General features: G+C 33.4%; 2 pseudogenes; both read left to right on the top strand.

The window, feature by feature from the left end:
• Nucleotides 1–22,915, top strand: part of LOC128170701 (uncharacterized) — a 723,116-nt pseudogene that overhangs the window by 376,662 nt on the left and 323,539 nt on the right.
• Nucleotides 18,234–21,442, top strand: LOC128170740 (putative nuclease HARBI1; annotated as a pseudogene).

The following is a 22,915-nucleotide window of genomic DNA, read 5'->3' as shown; positions in this document are numbered from 1 at the left end:
TTTAATGTCTAATGTAGAATTGACACAAGACACTACGGATTTAATGGACTCACTTAGTAAAATTCCAATCACCAAGATTGAAAAACCACAAGACGGAAGAGAGAGTCTGCTGAAACTGGTTTCTTCTCCCGAGTTACTTCAAACTATTACACTGAAGGACTTCTTTGGCTTTGTTCACATTTCATGTGTGACACCAGACCGGGTCTGGGTCACTGATGGTAAATGCAAACTTATCTTGACAAATACGAAAGGTGAGACTCTTCATAATCTGGAGGAATTATGGGACGATTTATATTATAACGGGTTACACACAGTGAACAGTGAGAGTGAACTGATTTATATAAGTAGGTATTTTAACATCAACAAACTGTCAAAGGATTTGAAAACAACCACCACATTTATAAAAAGAACTGACTCTACAGGGAGACCACAATGCGTGTACTGGTCCCCATCCACTGGAGATCTACTTGTCGGGATGCACAGAGAAGACATCAAAACAAGCAAGGTTACCCAGTACAATCAGAGCGGACAACTGACACAAACCATACAACAAGACAACAGGGCTAGAACTCTATATACAACCTATCTATATAACAGAGAACAACAATGGGGATATCGTGGTGTCTAACCGATGTAGTGCTGTAGTGGTGACTGATCGTGAAGGAGTACATCGTTTCACCCACACAGGACATCCACCAGGATCAGGACTAGCGCCATATGGCATTTGTACTGATGCCCTTTCACACATGCTGGTGTGTGATAATACAACTGAAACAGTTCATATGTTGGACAAGGACGGTCGGTTCTTGTCACATCTACTAACAATGGCACATACGTTGGGTGAACAGCACAGCCTAAGTTATGATGTCAACACTCACCTTCTTTGGGTCGGGTCAGTGTACAATAGTGTAGTTGTCTACAGGTATATAGACCAAGGGGATACTTTGAAAGGTAAGAATAATCGATGACTATATTATTTTAAATATTCCCGAATTATAATTAAGTGCATAACTAACAAAATATGCATTTATTATCAGTCAATAAGTTACATATCTGTCATGTTTGGGGGGGTGGGGGGGTGGGGTAGGGTTTGATCATTACATTATTAATTTTGAATTGATATTTAAAATAAACTTGTTATTTATTAGTCAGAGTAGCATTGCGAAATGTTTTTGTAAAATGTTTAACAATGTATTTACAAGTTATAAAATATTCACACGCATGATATTATTCGATTAACAGTTAACAGCTAGTAATGACATGTTGTAGATAAACAAACGCAATGTCCTAATAATGACGCATTGACAAGCATAAAGTCACCATGAGAAAGGCATCGATATTTTCAGGTAAATGTTTCTGTACTTATTTAATCTGTTACTAAATTCACGTTATTTTTAATTTTTGAACATCTTCCTCTGAGTTTGATCTGTGTTGAATTTAAATTGACAAAAATACTGATTGTTTAGTCCACACTTTGTGATCATCAAAACATGTATGTCTGTTGATAATAGGGGTTCAATTACATAATATGAAAGTTTCAAAATAGTTAAGGTAATGGTCCATACCCCACTAGATAAATAAAATGCGTACAGAATGTTTTCATATTTTTCAAACATGTATCTGAGGATATGTTCTCATCAAATTTTATCCTGTTGGGTGGTCCATCGGTATTATAAAAGCTAGGGTCGTTGCTAAAAATAGAACCGATTCCGGAAAATGGCGCTTTTTCATACATAAAGAATATAAGCCTAAGCCTGAAATTAGAATTTCACAAAATAATATTTTGACTTATATCCTATGTAAAATAAAGGAATTATTATTTCAAAACAAAAATTTTTATGTTACACTTGCTTATTTATCAAAAATAGATAAATCTGCATACAAATGAGATAAAATGAAATAAATTTTCAAAGAGAATTTAAGCTCTTATAATTTTATTTACGTACAGAATTCTCTAAAATTTTGATATTACTTACAAATTAACGCCCTTAATCAATTGGAAATAAAATTACCCAAGGGATCGGCCTTTTCAGGATCACAATGGGCGTATTTTGGGTAAAAATCATTAAAATATATATTTTGAAAAAAAGATCCGTAAAAATTAAATTGTGCATAGGTTTATTATTTCATCACTCTAAAAAAAATCTTTAGAATATTGTTAAATAGAAAACATGATTTAAACAAACTGTTGATCAATCTCTATTATCTAGTCCACAAAAGATTGTATCTTTGGATATCGGTAAGTATTATGGATCGAGATCGGTATTTAGAAATTGCAGTCCCACGCTTAGATAATGCTAACTACCTGATATATGCCTGTAAGACAAAACCTCTATTCAACTTTTTTTTACTGGTTTTAAAGACTGTTCTTAAAATGAAATAACTTTTCTTAAGCGTATGATTTTAATTCTAAAAACATTTTTTGTGGGAAAATATATCTATGCTCGTTGCTAAGCGAATATAGAATATAGATGAAATAAGTCAAATTATTTCCCCTTGTGTATTTATCTCCCTTATGCACTGGAATATAGATCTCGGTCAGGATGTTTATGCATCTTCAGGGATTAACGTTCAAAGAATTGGATTAAGTTCAACCTTGTAATGAATTGATGTTTATGCAGGACAAAAGTAAGCGGTATGTATTTTCAAAACGAGTACTCAATCGACACAACCCAGTCAATTTCTCATTTCGCTGAGTAATAGGCTAATTGATTGCAGTTTTCAGGATTTTTAATAGATTTGTTTTGAATTAATTTCTAGGTCAGCTTGATTTTTTTGTTTTGAAACACATGTACACCTTTTAGCGTTAGGTCTCGATTAGATCGGGCACGGAAAAGACGTAATAACGCGTGAATTACGTCAGACGTTGTTTTGTGACGTATGGATCATTACCTTAAGAAATAAAACTCGTTTAGTGATCTTTGCAATAAAAAAATTCAAATAAACCCCATTTCATTTTTAGACAAAAGCATAATTATTGGTATTAATCATTTATTTATTTTTTGGTTTTTTTTAATTTGTAGATTCTCAATCTTTTCTTCACCCAAGTTATGAGAGACAAAATTAGAATGCAAACAAATTGGAGTACCAAAAGTTTCAAAACTCACAAAGAAATGCAAGAAATACCATAAATATTAAAAGAGCATGGTCACGATTTTGGTCAAAAATTATTTTTTCGATTTTAATGTTTACAATGCTTTAGTAAGGCAATTTTAACAGGCAACAAAAATTTGAGTTTTATTTGATGAGTCATAAGCGAGTTACAGAGATTACAATTCTTCACTATGTAAACAAAGCGTATGTTTACATTTTGAATGTTGAAGTGAAAATTCCAATTTTAGACCAAAAATGAATGTGTTAATCGTAAGGAACTGTTTATTTATTTTTAAAATGAATAAGAAGATAGACAAACCAGCTTTAAAAAGATTTTTACGGTATATTGAACCTATGTAAACAAAAACAGGGCACGAGCCTTGTTTACATGACCAAGAATTGGAAGATCTGTATCTTGCTTAAAACTCAACGACCGGCACCCAAATTCTATTTGATCATTAGAAATGCATTCCTAAAACATTGCAAATAATAAAAGCAGAAAAATAAAATTTGACAAAAATCGTGACCATGCCCCTTTATAAGGAACAACCAAAAATACAGTGCAAATAACAAAAAACAATGTCTATTATTTACTGGAAGAACGCATCCGCATCATCTTTTCTTCCCTTTTCTTCATATCAATACGATTAACTTATAAATTTGCATGTTTCTAAGCAGAAATCTCTTTCTCAAATTCAAACTAATAAAATCATTTCGATATATAAAGTAAGATAATTACGTATGCAGCCGTTAAAACATGTCATCTCAAAAATAAGCATTTGAGTCTGCATTTTTTATTATTTTCCCAAAAATATACTAGTATATTCAATTCGATAGACTTTTCATTCGATTTGTTCATAAGACTATAAACGCCAAATATATAGATCAGCTAGTGTGTCCCATAAATTAATCTTTTTCTTTTTTCTTTAGAGAGTAAATATTCACAATGTAAATAAATGAATTATTTGGAATTACAGTTTGGCAGACGGCCACTAAGAAATAAACAACGTTATTCAATGAACATGGCATTATGAATAGCGCATCATGGAAAATATGCCAGCAGAGTAGTTGCTATTCATAACGCCATGTTCACTAAATAATCATTGTTTACTAGTTATATATGCATTCTATACCCCTTGCAGATCCCCTGTGTTATAAGATCTTGACATTTAGATATTGCATCAAACATGTAATAAATTTTTCATTCTGTAGCTTACTTAGATTATTATATTTGTTAAAATAATAAATGATATGTTACAAAATTGATTTCTTTAGAATTGTTAATATACGACATGTTTTAAATGTACCAATTTTAGGGAGTTGGAGAAAAACACATGCATTGTAAATACAGTTGTTTAAAAATTCTGACCTAGTTATGATCTAAAATGTCATGGAGAAGTCTATGACGTCACACTTTTATAACGTCATATTACGCAATATATATATATATATATATATATATATATATATATATATATATATATATATATATATATATATATATATATATATATATATATATATATCATGGTATAGTTAAGAAGAGTTATCTCTCCCTGCACATTAAATGTTGTACAAAAAAAATATTAAAATCAAACACTTTCTTTTTATTTGAGTACATTTTTATATACATGTATAACATTTGTAATTAATCAAAATTGAATATGAATGAAAATAAAATACCTTGTATTGTATTTTAAAATGAAGATAAGTTATATTAAACACCACATATTTTTGTTATTAGAAATATTCACTTAAGAAATGAAGATAATAATTTTTCTATTGATCGACGTATCAAAGAAAAAATTGACCGGAAAACTTCATCAATGCGCGTAGCGCATTGATGAAAAAGTTTTCCGGTCAATTTTTTCTTTGATACGTCGATCAATAGAAAAATTATTATCTTCATTTCTTATCATTTAATAAAACATTTTCAAATAAAAAAATGTGATGTGTCATTGATCAAAAATGTAAATAATGTAAATGAAGCGGCGCGTATGAATACAAAACAACAACAGCAACAATATTCAAAATGGATGCGCCTTCAGCTGATGCAGAGCTATTGAGCTGAATTAAAGGATTAAACACAAATAGTGAGTTAAAATCTGAACCGGCTGAATTGAAAACGAAAGGGAAATACATGCGATAGCTTGTGATATTATTCCCTGTGCAGAAAAACTCAATAAAACTAGTTTTCATGTGACGGATCGCTGGAATATGCAACTGGACATAACCATCCAAGGAAAGGCGATCGTGGATGAAAATAGCTGATATGTCGACAGAGAATAGTATGTATAAGCGACTTTTGTAAACGTTGTGGTAACTAGATAGCCAGTGATGTACTTAAATGATATATCAGCCGCTTGGAATACGCAGAAGGAGTTGATGCATCACTCATAGCTTTTCTTTACGACGCTTATTCTGATGACCGATCATGTACGTGTGTAAATTTAAACATTATCGTTATCAAATTTGAACAGCAGTGTTACCGTGAAAGTTTATAGGCCTATATGTCCGTTATAATATTTCTGGAAAAGGAACAGCCAGCCTCGCTGTAGATGTTGATTGATCTTAAGCAGACGAAATCGTGAGAAGACGCTTAATTTTATATTTCGTGAATCAAATAATGTGTTTTGTTAATTGTTGAAGGTTAAACTTTCAATTTTTTATATTCACAAGGTTGCATTTTGTTTACTGACAATAAAACAGACACAACTTTACATTTTCTTGACAGTGTTTATCTTGGAAATTCCCGTTCTATAAATAGTGTTAGATCAGAACAGTTGAGAAAAGTAGATCCGGCAAAAATTTTATTGATGCAGGTATCAAAGAAATTTTTCGACCAATCAGAAGCGCCGATATCTCATCAAATGAATAAATATTAAATGATTATATATACACAGCAAAATGTGCAACATATGTTGAACATATGTTGAACATATGTTTAAAATGCGTTTCTTCACAAATGTGAAACGTATAAAAAAAAAAACACCCCGTAAGTTTCACATACGTACTTAAACACATGTTTCACATATATTTTACGTATGTTTAACATATGTTTTTATTTCCATATGTTTAACATGTGTGGCTAACCAGATATTTCATATGTTAAAATCTACCCATTTATATGTACTAAGAAATAAACTAAAATTCTTTATATTAAATTACTTAGTAAGATTTTACAAAAAACAAAAATCAAACAAAGAACTACAATAACACACATGTTCAGATCACATTCAATTTAATTTCAAGCAGCTCCATTACAAAATCAGTCTTCTAAATCGTCTTTAAATTTCCAGTTTCTGAAAAAGAAGATAATTGTATTTGTAAATTCAAAAACATCATATAATCTACATTTGCAATAAATCTACTTAAATAAACAATCTTAGCTGTACATTAATATGATGATACAATAACCATAACAAACATATTGGATTGTCTGAAATTTTATACGAGAGAGAGAGAGAGAGAGAGAGAGAGAGAGAGAGAGAGAGAGAGAGAGAGAGGAGGGATACACACATAGAGAAAGAGAAGAGACAGACAGTCAGACAGACTGAGAGTTGGTCGCTATCTAAAAAAGTCAGAAAAGTAAAACAATTATATAAAAATATATATACCGTTTACCTCTGATGAGTATATTCAGCCTCGCTGCCAGATTTCTGCCCAACTCCATCTTCTTACCGGTACTTTTCAATGTTTTTTTCTTAAAGAGGCATGTTTGGACTTCTTTCTAAAATGTTAATTCAAAATGAGACACAATCATAAGATTTTTTTTTAAATCAACATGATACAAAAATATATCTTATAATCGAAAAACAAAATTATGCATTAAAATTTTCTATCAATTAATTAGTTTGAATCAGTTGTGTTAAGTGAGATTTTAAACACTTACAAATAGTCAGTGTAATAAAATTTTTAACATTAATCTATACAGTCCGAACCTTAATTTATTTACCATTATTTTTCACAATTATTGCAACCACAGTGCAGTTTTTTCTGCTATATTTGAACTCAAGCCTTGATCCTAAACTGTTCTTCACAATGTCTTCAGACTTCCTCCAGACAAGTCTTATATAACATCCATTTGCTACAAAATATATTACACATCCATTTGTAGCTGCAATAATGTAGCCCTCTCCCGATTTTTTTTTGGGGGGGAGAGGGCTACAACTCCATAGGATCTCCGTAATGGTGCAAGTGCGGGAGTGATTCACTCCCGCAACGTTTTCTTCTCAAATCGTTCAATAACATTTGCATTTCTTACCTGAACTCAAACGTTGTAGATGTCTATGGCATAAATTAATCCAAAAATATCAAGTATAGTTCATATATCGGTTATTTTTCGTGTATGTCAACAACGAAAGTTGAATTTGTCCGCCATGTTTACTGACCTTGACCAGTTTTATTTTGGGACAGCCAATGAGAATTCAGGAGCGGAACTTGAACTGAATATAGGTATTCCCCTATTTTAAACATAATTAACGCGGTAAATATGAATTTTCCATTATATACCATTTCCTTAAATGATGTTTTAGTGATATAACGAGGTAAGATCGATTATTTACACTGGCATTCACGTTATCAAGCCCATCAAAACTCCAAGCGTACATCCCATAAAATCACGCGAGAACTGTCATGGCTGCTGAAAAAGACGACTGGTAAACATGCTGATGTGTTTTATCTGGTTTTGGTTTATATACGGTTAATTTGTTCAACCTGAATCAAAAAATCATTTTATCTAAAGGAAGTCAGATATAAAATCGATCTTTTCAGACCGAAGTCAGCCGCATTAAAAAATTAATTTTGCACCAGATCCTGTGGAATTGTAGCCCTCTCAAGTAAACATCAGATATAGAAATCGGAGAGGGCTACATTATTGCAGCTAATCCATTTGCTACAAAATATATTACAAAAATAGTTGAATACATACATGTGTACATCAAAATGAGTTACATATTTCAATTAATTTTTGTTATCAAAGCTTATTATAATACAGTTGAAAAAGACATATTTTATGCAAACATTTAAATTATAATGAATATAAAAATTATGTTTTAAAAAATGTTTGAATTAAAATTCCATAATATACCCGGTATGTACTTACATTTTATAAATTTAGAGAGACATCTGTCACTGTGTTATATTTGATATCCTACATCCGTCCCATTAATGTGTGGTATTGTTGATTTTGCGTGTGTTTGTTTATTAAATCAAAAGATCAATATGTGTGTTTAAATAAAATAAAATATGTGTTCATGTTCATGTTGTTTTCATCAAATCATCATTTCATTCTATATTCATCTTCTTCTATTGCATGTTACTATTAATAACTAAACGATCTGACCGACGAGACAGTGTATGTAAAAATATCAACGCATTTGATTGGCCTAGCCACTTTGGCGGGTCGTGCATTTTATAAAAACCAGTTAACAGGTTCTGAGAGTGACCAGACCAGTTACGACTCTGGGCGTAGGCAGAGCATATTCTAGCCACTACGTACATATAAATAGTTTCATACAGAACGCAGAGTATATGTGACAGCTACATTGCCCAGATATAGTTAGATTAGATTCAGCTCGATTCCATAAATCGGTACGATATCCTTAGATATGCACATTATTACATTTATATTATATGTAATTCTAGAGTACTATTTTATAGCCAATTATAGCAAGTAACTGAGTATATAATTGCTGATATCATTTTAAATTATCAAGTTCAATAACATAAACGTAATTATTTTATTACCAATGTTAGAGGCTGTGGGACTGTGTTAAATACTTATATAACAAATACATGTTAGCGTGCAAATGAAATTATTGTTTGTCATATTGTATATTAATATTTATGTTGATTATTGTAGGGCTGATCCCATATATAATATAGTCCTGGGGTCAGGCAATAAAGTGAGATAACCCACAACCGGACTTGTTTTCCTTTATAAAACACCGGCTACAAATGGCGCCCAACGTGTCAGTGTCTTTTGTCTATCTCCTTTACGGTATATACGGATAATAATCCGCTGACGTACGTGTTAACTTCCGCTAAGCTGGATGCCACAGGACATCGGTGGCTTGCAGAACTATCCAACTTTAATTTTAACATAGTATACAGACCAGGCAAGAAAAATCAGGATGCAGATGGACTTAGCAGAATGACCAATGATACAGAGGTTATAGGTAATGATTCTGTCAAAGCCATATGCCACTCTATGTATTTTGAAGGATTGATTTGTAGCATATCCTTAAATACAAAGACCCTTGAAAGTGATACAAGCAGCTCAGCAGTAGCAACTGTAATAGACTGGAAAGAAAAACAGGATACTGACCCTATACGTATGGTATGGAAGCATCATGTTCAGTTGGGGAAGAAACCTAAGATGCACCAGTTGTCATTTGGCCAGGACTCATACGCCTTAATCAAGAACTTAAAAAGACTGTACATCGAAGATGGTGTGTTGTACAGGAAAACAACAGTCCACGGAAATGAGAAAAGACAACTTGTTCTTCCAAAGTGTTATGTCAATACTGTATTAGAACAATTGCATAATAGGTTTGGACATGGAGGGAGAGAGAGAAAAATGTCCTTGATTAGAGATCGTTTCTACTGGAACAGGATGTTTAGCGATACGGAAGACTGGATACGAAATTGTCAGAGATGCGTCTGTAGGAAAACATTAACTAATCAGCGAGCCCCACTTATTGGAATCAAAACATACTACCCGTTAGAACTTGTCTGTATGGACTTTTTGACGCTTGAGAAATCTAAAGGAGGTTTCCAACACATATTAGTAGTCACAGACCACTTTACTAGGTTAGCACATGCAATACCTACACGCAACATGACTGCAAAGACAACAGCAGAAGCTTTGTACAACAATTTTATAACATATTACGGGATACCATCTAGAATACATAGCGACCAAGGGGCCAACTTTGAGAGCAAGATCATAAAAGAGTTATGTAACATCACGGGGATGGTGAAATCAAGGACAACACCCTACCATGCCATGGGGAACGGCATGACTGAGATATTTAACCGTACTCTCTTGGATATGTTGGGAACCCTTGAACCACATCAGAAAATCAATTGGAAGTCCCATGTTGCACCGCTGGTTCACGCTTACAACTGTACTCGTCATGAGAGTACAAACGAATCGCCGTATTGTCTAATGTTCGGCCGTGAACCCAGACTCCCTATTGATTTGGCATTTGGAATCAATGTGCAAGAACAAAAGACACTGACAAAATACATGGAGGATCTTAGGGGGAGGATGAAGAAGGCATATGAGCTTGCATCAACAGCAGCAGCACAAGCACGTGATAAGCAAAATGATTATTATGATTTGAAAGCAAGGGAATGTAACATCAGAGAAGGAGATCGGGTGCTTGTAAAAATTGTAAGTTTCGAGGGTAAACATAAAATAGCAGATAGGTGGGAAGAAGAAGTTTACATTGTCCAGAAGCAGCCCAACCCAACAATTCCTGTTTACACGGTATTCAAGGAAAATGAGGAAGGAAGGAAAAGGACACTCCACCGAAATCTACTTCTTCCCATTGGTCATATGGATGAATTTCGGCAAAGACAGTCGAAATATACTACCAAAGAAATACCACCTGCTATAACACCACAAAATGACCAGCATCAAATCAGAGAGGATGAATCAGAACTTAGTGACGAATCCAGTGAAAGTGAATCAGAAATAGATGTACAGTCAGTTCAAGCATATCTTTTACAACATACACCATAGCATAGCATAGCATTGAAATCTCATAGCATAGCATTGGAATCTCATACCATAGCATACAATCTCATAGAATCGCATTCGTCATATCATACCATAGCATACCATAGCATAGCATACAACATTATTTTAACTCGGTTTTAAATGTTTTTATTTGAAAAAATAAATGTTTACATAATAGATTTGTGGTAAACGTTTGCTTCTTATTATTTTACATCGAAATGTGTGGAACTCTTCTGTTGTATGGAGGCGTTTTTGTTCAAATCTCATAGCATACCATAGCATAGCATAGCATACCATATCATTAAACCCTTCATTACAATTTCCCATAGCATAGCATACAAATCTCATAGCATACCATACAAATCTCATAGCATATCATTAAAATCGCATACCATACCATAGCATTAAATTGTAAAAGATATGCATGAAATGACTGTACCGGTACAATACGCAGTAACAGAGGAGTACACACCACATGATGTACATGTAAAAGATGTTACTGGAGAAGATCAGCAAAGGGAGAACGTTAGGGACGCCCAACAAGCTGATGACACAGACAACAGTTTTGCTGAACATCAGCTACCTTTAGCTGAGGAAAGAGAAGAAACAGATGCTGTTAATGCTCTATCTGATGAGGAATTGGAAGCACTCGAATATGAAAATGAAGAGAGACAAGAAAGAGATGTAAGAAGAAGCACAAGAACAAGAAAACAACCAGCATGGTTAAGAAGCGGTGAGTACGTCAACACAATTCAACAAAAGCAAACCAAAGATCTGGAGTGGAAACAAGGTGAAAAGTTGAAATACCTCCAAAGTATGCTTTTAACAGGTACCTGTAAAGGGTTTGAGAATAAGATAATCGAAACGATGCTCGATATTATTAAACATTGATTTTATTTTTAGCTGTTTTGATGCCGATGATAATATACCGTTGCGAGAATCAATTGCGTTTACTGTAAATAGTGAAAGTTATGCGTATGGTATCATATGATAACCTCGTAACTATAATTATATAAAACGTGTTCGATATAATATGCGTAGTTAAATGACGAGGACGTCAATTTCCAGTCGGGGGGAGTATGTGGTGGTGTTGATTTTGCGTGTGTTTGTTTATTAAATCAAAAGATCAATATGTGTGTTTAAATAAAATAAAATATGTGTTCATGTTCATGTTGTTTTCATCAAATCATCATTTCATTCTATATTCATCTTCTTCTATTGCATGTTACTATTAATAACTAAACGATCTGACCGACGAGACAGTGTATGTAAAAATATCAACGCATTTGATTGGCCTAGCCACTTTGGCGGGTCGAGCATTTTATAAAAACCAGTTAACAGGTTCTGGGAGTGACCAGACCAGTTACGACTCTGGGCGTAGGCAGAGCATATTCTAGCCACTACGTACATATAAATAGTTTCATACAGAACGCAGAGTATATGTGACAGCTACATTGCCCAGATATAGTTAGATTAGATTCAGCTCGATTCCATAAATCGGTACGATATCCTTAGATATGCACATTATTACATTTATATTATATGTAATTCTAGAGTACTATTTTATAGCCAATTATAGCAAGTAACTGAGTATATTATTGCTGATATCATTTTAAATTATCAAGTTCAATAACATAAACGTAATTATTTTATTACCAATGTTAGAGGCTGTGGGACTGTGTTAAATACTTATATAACAAATACATGTTAGCGTGCAAATGAAATTATTGTTTGTCATATTGTATATTAATATTTATGTTGATTATTGTAGGGCTGATCCCATATATAATATAGTCCTGGGGTCAGGCAATAAAGTGAGATAACCCACAACCGGACTTGTTTTCCTTTATAAAACACCGGCTACAAATGCATTCCTATAAACTTTTTAAAAGATTAATTCAGATAGCATTTAATAAGACTATAACCGAATTCAGACGACTTTTTTTGTTCCCTCAGCTGCAAATGACATACTTGTTGCTTTGCAACAGGCTTTATTCTAGTTCTTTTGCTACTTTCACCTTTCAACTTTTTATTTTTTAATATATCTTTAGATCAACAAATATTTTATGTTCCCCATACGAATTGATTAGCCTAATTCAACTGAAACCCGTTAGCTGCTGAGTTGAGATTTTTCGGGAAAATTATGTTCAGTATTTAGCACGTTGGAAGACCTATAAATAACTGGGTAACCGGTCGTTCGTTTTCTGAAATATTCTATAAATGTGTGATTCAACTACTGTATTTAACTCACTGGTATTTCATTAACTATAGCTAACCTTATACTTTTAATTATTTTATCAACATAAAGCAATACTAGTTGCAATCCCGTAGATCTTTTTTAAAACCACAATGATGTCCGTCGATCGTTTATCGTCTTTTCAACCCGAATTTGCCCGGTATGTTCCCTCTATTTCCACCGGCCATTGTATGATTTAGTAAATGAAAACACTTACCTTTAGCTAATTCACCCTACAGCTTAATCTTCTGCTTCCATGACGTAAAAATGTGACGTATATTTGTGAACGACAAAATTAAAGCCAATTCCGGATTAAATCCGGATTTGTTATTAAATTAGAGTACATGACTTAAGTTAATTTATTAATTCAGTTATACATCAATTCATTACTACATGTAAAGTGTAAGCCATTTACAAACATGTATAACATGTGCGGATCTACAGGGAGGGGGAGGGGAGAGTCTCGGCCTAACCCCGCCCCCTGGAAAATGAAAATTTATTAAATTTACAGTGATATTGTGGTGTACATAATTCAATAATTCTTGAAGTATTTTTCTTCGTACGTTAACTATTATATTAAATCATCTTACCGACAAGCCTTTCCATTAAAAAAATTGTTATTTCAGAAAGCTAAATATTTCATTGGTTCTCGTTCATCGAGTAATACTAGGTTGAAACAGTTAAATATTATAGTTGAAGGTCTAAACAACTTTGACAAGACCTTGCACATTTGAAAAAAAATTAAAGTACGTTGACTTGGTCCCGCTCTTTTAAAGGTAGGGTTGCTTTTGTTGTAAATGTGGTTTTTTGTCACTTACGCTTATACAAATGATGAGAAAGAGGTGCCAAAATATCAAGCAAAGTAAAGATGTAGACACTCTAATTATATGACCATCATCTTCTTAAGATGCATACTCTTTTAGATATCATAGAGTTTAACATTGGAATGCTGTTGAACGTTGGGGAGAAAAGGACAAGTAAAATGCTATTTTGACACCAAACTATATAGATAAAGTTAAAGGTTCACAATCTTTAAGAAAAATATTCAGGCCATATTCACTCTAACATTTCCTCTGCATGAAACGATAATCTTATTAGGACATCCTGGATGATTATCTGTTAAGAAATGATAGTTATTTTCATGCATTTTCTAATTACATTAATAGCATTAATTTAGTTGTCATGAATTACGCATATCCTTTAAGATAACGCATTATCTAATAATAATGACATGTATATTGATATTCATGTGATACTGTAACGACTTTAGTAAAGAAATATATATAAAAAATTCGATTGAAAATCAATACGCTGAATTGCTTAGCATTTTAAACGTTTTATAAAAAGGTTATAGTAAAATATACGTTCAATAGGATAATAATAAGGCAATTTTGCTCGGTTGCACACTTTTTTTAATGAGATTCAAGAAAAACAAACTATTTTTTACAAACAATTATTTTATTTTTTATTTACTTCGATTTATTTGAACAGAAAGTATGTATGGGACCTGCTTGTAAACAACACATATTGTAAACATAGAGCAGGATTATTTTTAAAAACAAAGACAGGTTACAGTTTCTCTGTTCTCCAAAACCTATGTTTCACAATAATCCTCATACATATTCTCTCTTTGATGCCAAGAAATGTATGCCACGTTAAATCAAATTTTTTTCTAGTATCATAATCATATATTTTTTAATTTGTTTTCTCTTTTATAACCCTTGGATTTAAGGTCCCCATCCCCTAGCTGATAGTCGTCAGATACACAATATCTCCGCTTAAAACAACCAAATTCTATGTTCATAATAATTCTCATAGAATATTTTTCTATAGTACTAGGAATGTAAACCACATGAAATCGAATTTGTTCTAGCATCATTATTATTTTTTTCTATATGTGTTCTCTATTGACAATCTAACTGGCGGAAAAATTTGAATTTAAGGTCCTATTTTTCGACCAGTTATAATCTGATGTCCAAACATTGTCAGTTACCCATAGCTCCCCTTTAGACAATCTTAAAGCAAAAAACAATAACAATAATTCAGCACTTATATTTGTAGAAATAACTTTTAAGGATAAAATAAACAGGAACAGTTTTAGTGAGGTTTTTTTTTTTACAAATAATAGAAATAAAATAACATATTCATAATATCAAGCATCATATATGATATATTGATCATTTAGAGATACATATCTATCATATCAGAAATATGATCCATTTCTTAGATATTGTATAAAAGTTTACTCATTTTTACATCATCGTTTCATGAAAGCATGTATCTTATTAACTTATTACAATATCATGTGTTTAATTATGCAACTAGATAATTGCAATACTGTATTTTAATCAAAAACTCGGTTCAAAAACATTTTCTGGTAAAACATTAATATCACCAATGCCCGAGCTGTCGTAAAGCAAGAGAACATCGAACATAAACTGTGAAAAAGGAAAAAACGTATTGGTGTCAAAACAATAATCAGCAATCAAAAAAAGAACAGAAGTTGCATTCCCCCCAACATCAAAGTTTTTGAATAAGTGTTTCTTACCCTTAAGTTTAGATACTAGTGTGTGATATTGTATAATGTTTTACTGTATTGTGATATAATTTATGTCCCATGTACGTAAATTAATTTGAATTAAAGTTGTTGATTAAAATAGTATTGAGTATAACCTGTCAGAGCGTCCTGTCTAGTGATATACCTGTAGACACACATCTTGTTGTTGTCCCATGATCCGACCCAGAGACGGTGAGTGTTGACATCATAACTCAGACGGTATGGATAGAATATTCCTGACGGCCTTATCAGTAGATGTGACAGGAACTGACCGTCTTTTTCTATCGTCTGTTTTTGTTTTACCATCACACGCCAGTATATTTGACAATGCGTCAGAACATATTCCACGTGGCCACAATCCTGATCCCGGTGGATGCCCTTTGTAGGAAAAACGATGTATTCTTCCACGCTCTGTCACTAATACTGCTCTAGACAAGCCCGAGTCGGACACCACGACATCTCCATTGTTGTTCTCTGTTATATAGATAGGTTTACTGTATATTTCGACTCCTGTGTTGTCGTGTTGCATTGATTGTGTCAGGTGTCCAATCTGGTTGTACCAGGTTATCTTTCCTCTTTCGGTGTCCTCTTTATACCTACCGACCAGTAGATATTTTACAGAGCGGGACCAGGACACACATTGCTTAATGAATACGTCGGTGGATTTTATATCCTTGGATATTTTCTTAACATTATAATCCATGTCGATATAAAGTAGTTCTCCATCATTGCTTACTGTGTGTAAGCCAACGCTTAATAAACCACAATACTCATCGCTATATAAATCATATATGTGATGTAGAGTGTCACCTGTTACGTTTGTCTAGATAAGATTGTTTCTATCACTGACCAAGACACGCTCTGATTTCATACAGGAAACGTGAATACAACCTCGGACATCTTTCGCTGTAAGATATTGATGTAGCTCAGGGCCAGGCATCAGTTTAAGCAAAGGATTCTTTCCCACTAGTCTTTTCCGTCTCTCTGTGATTTGGATTCCACTTAATGAGTCCATCACATCCCTCTTGTTTAGTGACTAGATGAGGAAGAGCTGGTTGGTGTGGAGTGTAAGATGAGGGCTGAAATGTATCTGCGGGATGACGTTTTTCTTAATGATGAATTGTACCGGTCTGATAGCTTACTGTTCATATATGTATTCATACGTCTTTATGAAGACAACATAACATGTCTGCTTACGTCTTTATGAAGACAGCATGTCTGCTTATTTTTCCTATCTGTTTTAACAACTGTGTTTGAACCTAACATCCTGTAGGACAGTGCCATGGCGATCATGTAGTCTTTTGGCCTTTTTAAACATCTCTGAATGCTTAATTGTACTGATAAATGCCAGCCACTTGAAAGAAATCACGTTATAACTGTATTATACGAAAAGTCCTTTTTTCGTCAGGCTAGCTAAGCCTCTTACTGGTTGTATAAACCGAATTCCTTTTGAGAGTCGACTGGGCTGTCCCGGGGCCCCATCCTCACCAAATATAAAGGCCAAAATTTAGGGATATAGGGTGTTAGCTAGCCCTTTGAAAGAAATCCCGTTATAACTGTATTAAAACTGTATTATACGAAATGTCCTATTTTTGCCGGGCTAGCTAATATTCTTAATGGTCGTTTAAACCCAATTCCTCTTGAGGGTCGACTGGACTGTCGCGGGGCCCCATCCCTACCAAATATAAAGGCCTAAATATTGGATACAAGGTGTAAGTAAGCCCCTTAAAAGCTAAGCCTCTTACTGGTCGTGTAAACCCAATTCCTTTTATAAAGGTCCAAATATGGGATACAGGGTGTTAGCCAGCCCCTTGAAAGAAATCCCATTATTACTGTAATATACGAAAAGTCCAATTTTTCGCCAGGCTAGCTATAAGATTCTTACTGCTTGTGTACATTATGTCAATGTTTAGGTCAGGTCAGCAAGTAATGATTTTTACTATATAACTGTTTCTTTCAATTAAAAAAGGGAAGTTCATATGGAATTTTGAATTTCATTTATTAGCATGTTACGGTAATTTGAATAGCGAACCGACCACAAAATGAATTCTATTCGTTATTTGAATAGTGAACACCGAAAAGCGAATAGAACTTAAATTTCTGGGGCCCGGTTTCTCAAAAAGGCCTTCGTCCAGGCGTAAGCTTAGTCCAGATTAATAAGGGACTAAACTCTAAAAATGGACTAAGTTGCGTTTTACAAAAAGGCGGGACTACAATTGAGTTTTAATCTATGCCTGCTTATGGGTAGGCGTAAGTTGTTAGTCCGTATACAAAAAATGGCGACGTTGTTTGTTTTGAGGCGGAGACGAAGACAAAAAGAGAGAATTTATACATTTTTTATTCATTGAACAAAACTATAGTTTTGTGGTCTATAGTTTATTTTTTTATTAAATTTACAAAAGTGTGCTTGGCCTTCAACACTAAGGTAAAGAACATCTCGTTTCCCGATATTCCCCGCGATTTGAGGGAAATAAAGAACCATTTTCACGCCATAGCCAGAATCCCAAACTGTGTGTGTGCCGTGGATGGAACTCTAATACCCATCAAATGCATGAGTTGGCTAGAGGAGCCTACATATGTAGGAAGAAAAAGTTTCCACGCCCTAATAACAGGCAGTGTCAGATGCTAGGATGAGGTTCGAATTTTACCAATAACTGAACACTTTTTAACAAATCGATTCGAATTCCTATATTAAATCATAAAATCACATATTGTTCTGACATGTACATTTATGAATTTTATCAAAAGATTCATACATCTCAACGCATGCTTTCCGGGATCCTCCCATGATGCCTTTGTTTTGTCTAACTCGGGACTTCCAACACGAATTACAACTTTACCCGAGGGAGGATGGTTACTCGGGGACTCCGGGTACCCGTTGAAGAACTGGTTAATTACACCCGAGGAACCATAAGGAATGGAAGATCAATGACGCACACGGGAGAACTAGGGTGGTTGTTGAAAGGGCTTTTGGTGTCCTAAAATCTAGATTAAGGTACAACACGTTCTAGCTTAACGTTGTCCGCTTCTCAGCCATGCTCGATACATGGCCTAAAATATCCGATTTTTTTTACTCGTATCATATTGTTATTGTTATTTTGTTTTAAGACGAGGTCACGTGGCCCCGTCTATTGATTTACTGTCAGCCGAAGTCTCAAACCGGAAGGCACGCATAGAACACATGGATTGAGTCTACACGTAAGAAAATAGTGCAGAAAGTTTTCATGCATTTCAGTAAATATGTATTATAAAAACACGCATTAAATCTTTTTAAGTCCTCTGTGTATAAACAAAATTCTATTTAGAAAATAAACAAATAGTTTTTTTGATCAAAATATTCTTGCTCGGGTTCAAATGTAGAATGAGTTACGTAACTGAATGCACAGCGCCGTTGACGATTCAGTTGGTGTACGAGCTCATTCATCAATAGAAGCGGTGGATGGTGGAATAGAAATTAAAGTTGCCAAACGCAATGTGCCATTTTTGAAAAGTTATGAGTTTTATTTTAACAATCGTTCACCTTAATACCACCAAACTTCATGCGCAAGCCGAAGTTAAAATCGGGACGGGTTATACACAGATGTTTTACAAATTAAATAGGTGTTTCATTGGCTTCTAGTCTACTTGCAGTATGACTGCTGTCCGGCTCTAAAGGAATTTCGTACGAAATAAATAAAAACAAGTCTGAATTTGCCTTCTCGTTCGTTGGCTCTTTAGTTGATTAAACTGAATTTAAATTTTTAACAATGCATTGTAAGCAAAATCTATAATAGCTTATACATTTTGGAAGAATTATACATCATATAATATATACAATCTTGTCGATTGAAGAACCAAGTTAAATGTTAATGTTCATGTTTTCCGGCTTAGTTGCAATCAGGCTTGGGGTGAATTACATCGTAAAATAATGCATTACATTACCCTTACTTCATGAATTAGGGCATTAAATTACCATTGCCATTACTTAATTTTCTTGAAGTAATGCATTACATTACCATTACATGTGTAAAGTAATGCATTACCATTACTTTGTGAAAAGTCAATAAGTCAATAATAAAAACTAAATAAAGAGTTTTTATGAATATTTCATTTATGAAACATGCTTAACATATTTACCGGTTCATGTTCATGTTTACTATCAGATTCAAATTTAATGACTTATACAAGAATGCTGTTGCACTTGAAGTTCTCAAAGTAAGGTTGGTCCCGTAACATTTACAAGCTAATGGCGGAGTTGACATCTCTGTTATTTATGTCTCTGATTTTCGGAGTATGATTTTAAATGAAAAGAACGGTTGTATAATAATTCGTGTAGGTGATACACGAGTTTACACAAAAAAGTAGTAAATGGCGAACGGATTTATTTTTACCTATTAATTTTGCATGAATCGCAAATGAAGAAAATCGTGTCAGATAAGCGGTCTTAAAAATCAAAATGATGACCTTGACAAATCTTTTTCTTGTCAACGTTCTTGGAATTGTTAAAAAAAACATTTCTAACGTCAGGTGCCTGTGTTTGTTATCGTATACAAATGTTCACTTTGTTTGTTAATTCAGCAGTTTTAGAGTTTTTGGGGTTTTCATAAAACTTTTATTACGGATACCGTCCGTCTTGTGGATTTTCCCTTGGATCACAAAATGGAATAAATCTAATGATTAAAATTATCTGCTTTGATATAGTTGTTTGATTTTCCCGGTTAGTACTAACTTTTCCTTGGGGTCTTATTTTACATAATATACCGTTGTGTCAATTTTCTACAATTATGAAGGCCGGGATAGAGTGAAATTTAGACAAAGTATCAGACAATTGCAAAAAAGCCGAATTAACATAGATTGTAAAAAAGAATTCAAACTCATAAATTTTGAAAGCATATTTGAGGAAATCCAGGACAATTACACCCCCCCCCCCCCCTCTCTGGTAAATTTAAATTTCTTTACATCTGCATTATAAAATTACCAAAAATATATCTCAGACCCCCCCCCCCCCCCCCCCGGCAAACTCAAATTACAGTCGAAACCCTCACCCCTGGAAATATTTTTTCTGGATCTGCGCATGAATTGGCAGTCAGTTTCAAATAACCCATGGCTCAGTGGTATCACGGAGTTATTTAAAAGTACAAAGAATATAAAGTATCCTGCTATTTCATTTAAAATACTAGAATTACATTTGAAGGAAATATCACATTTTTAAAAATGAAAACCATACTTTTACGCTGACAACCTTGATAGTTTTTAACTTAATTTCTTGCATTGCAGGTTATATTTATTTCTTTTCAAATAGATTAATGCTGCTGTAATTCACTTTCATTGTAATATTTGTTAAAAGGTGTAAAATGTTATGCTTCAATTTTAAGTGCTCATGTTATCAATTTTTCCTTTTCAAACAAGGTGCCTTCATAAATCAGGAGGATCTTTGCCATTCTCCCCTATAAATGCTCCCGGGTTATCGAGACCTATTTCAGGCTCCATAACATGGCCATCGACGAAAGGGTACCAATGAGGGAAGGGGGCCGTGTCGTCAACGTTAACCACAACACTATCTGCAATGACAATGCCCCACCTACTGCTCAACAAACAAGACAATGTATTGCAGAACTTTGATGAAAATCAGAAAACATAATTATTTTATAAGTTTAGCTTCCAAAGTTGTAGCAAGTCTCTCAAGTGCTGCTGCTTTCCTTGCCTCGACTGCATTCCTCTGTCTCTTAACTTCTACAAGACTCATGACAGCTTCATCTTCTGTGTTCGTTCTTTTCTCTAAAATCACATTATTTTTTATTTAGAAACTTAAAAATTTTTAATGGGTTTATATCATTCTAATTCAAACATAAGCATATAAAGATTTAAAATTTAATTAATTATATATGCAGAGAGAGAGAGAGAGAGAGAATTATTTTCTTTGTAATTAACAGTCACATTATCACTTGACTTAATGTGCTTAATGTTTGCTAATGAATGTCAACCTTTCTTCATTCATTATGAAATTGTTTGACTTGTTTTAAAACATGAATACTTTAAATATCTTTATCAAATGTATACATTCAATGGACATTTGTGTTCTATGTTTATCAAATTTTGTATCTTCCATAAAATGAATTGAAATAGTGCATATATTACAATACTGAACTTACTTGGAGCAGCTTTCCCTCTAGGGCGAGCATGCTGTGAGGCACATGATGTGTCCTCCGCAGTGAGGGTCTCACTGGGATCGGGCTCCATGAAAATTTCCGCCGGTATGTTCATGTCATACACTATAGATAAACAGTATACTTTCAACAAAAAAGAAATTAAAAAAAAAGAATAATAGAATTGTGTTGGTATATAAATCAGAACAATTTAAATTATAATAAAAGGGGTGTAATACTTTAATAATTTTAGAATTATATTTACCTATAAAAGGATCTACAATTGAATCCTGTGATTGTTGCTCAGTAGAATCAACTGATTTTTCCGACATGCTGAAATAATGAAACAAATAAATATCAAAGTTCAGAAAAATCCTACCTTCAAAACAGTCCGGGACTGAAGCAATAAGCATGATTTTTTCTTTTATGCATTAGAGGAAATAAATACGTATTTGATTTTCATATTGTGAAATAGAAATATGCACTAAATATGCATAAAAATTATAACCAACATTTGGATTAATATAATTTAATTAATAAGCCTGCATAATATAACAAAATTGAAATTACATGTGTCTAGATCAATGTCAACGGCTCTTTCTAAACCGACGATACTCTCCTCGGGAATAAGTGTCAATACCTGTGAATAGATTTATATTTTTCCCTTGTATCAATATATATGCAAACTTTACAAGGAATGTTTGATATAAATAAAACGTAATAAGTTTGCTATCGAATAGCAAGAAATGACAAATTACACAAGTATGAATAATGAACCAACAAACCTTCATTTCCCATGGTTTAAACTGTACATTTGATAAGTGTGCAAGTGCATGTAGATTACCATCTTGTGCAATATACATTTACACGTTTGCTGTAACTGTAATTTACATGACATTTTTGTTTTGTGTTTAACATAATACCATTGTTTTTGTTTCTTTAAAATATTTATATGTTAACATCATTTAATTACGTATATGCATTGTGATATAACGGGATTTTTATTATATATTGGAAATGGCTTTGGATTGGGTGTATGCATTTTTTGCCCCCCCCCCCATTTCCTCCGAAAAAATGTAACGATTTTTAGGGGACGGAAACTCTACTAAACGAAGGATTATTGTATTTAACTCTCTGTTTTACCAGAAGAAGACGTA

Source organism: Crassostrea angulata, chromosome 2 (genome assembly GCF_025612915.1).
Source record: "Crassostrea angulata isolate pt1a10 chromosome 2, ASM2561291v2, whole genome shotgun sequence".
Lineage (NCBI taxonomy): Eukaryota > Metazoa > Mollusca > Bivalvia > Ostreida > Ostreidae > Magallana > Magallana angulata.
The sequence above is the reverse complement of the archived record's forward strand: the minus strand, read 5'-3'. Positions and strand labels throughout refer to the sequence as shown.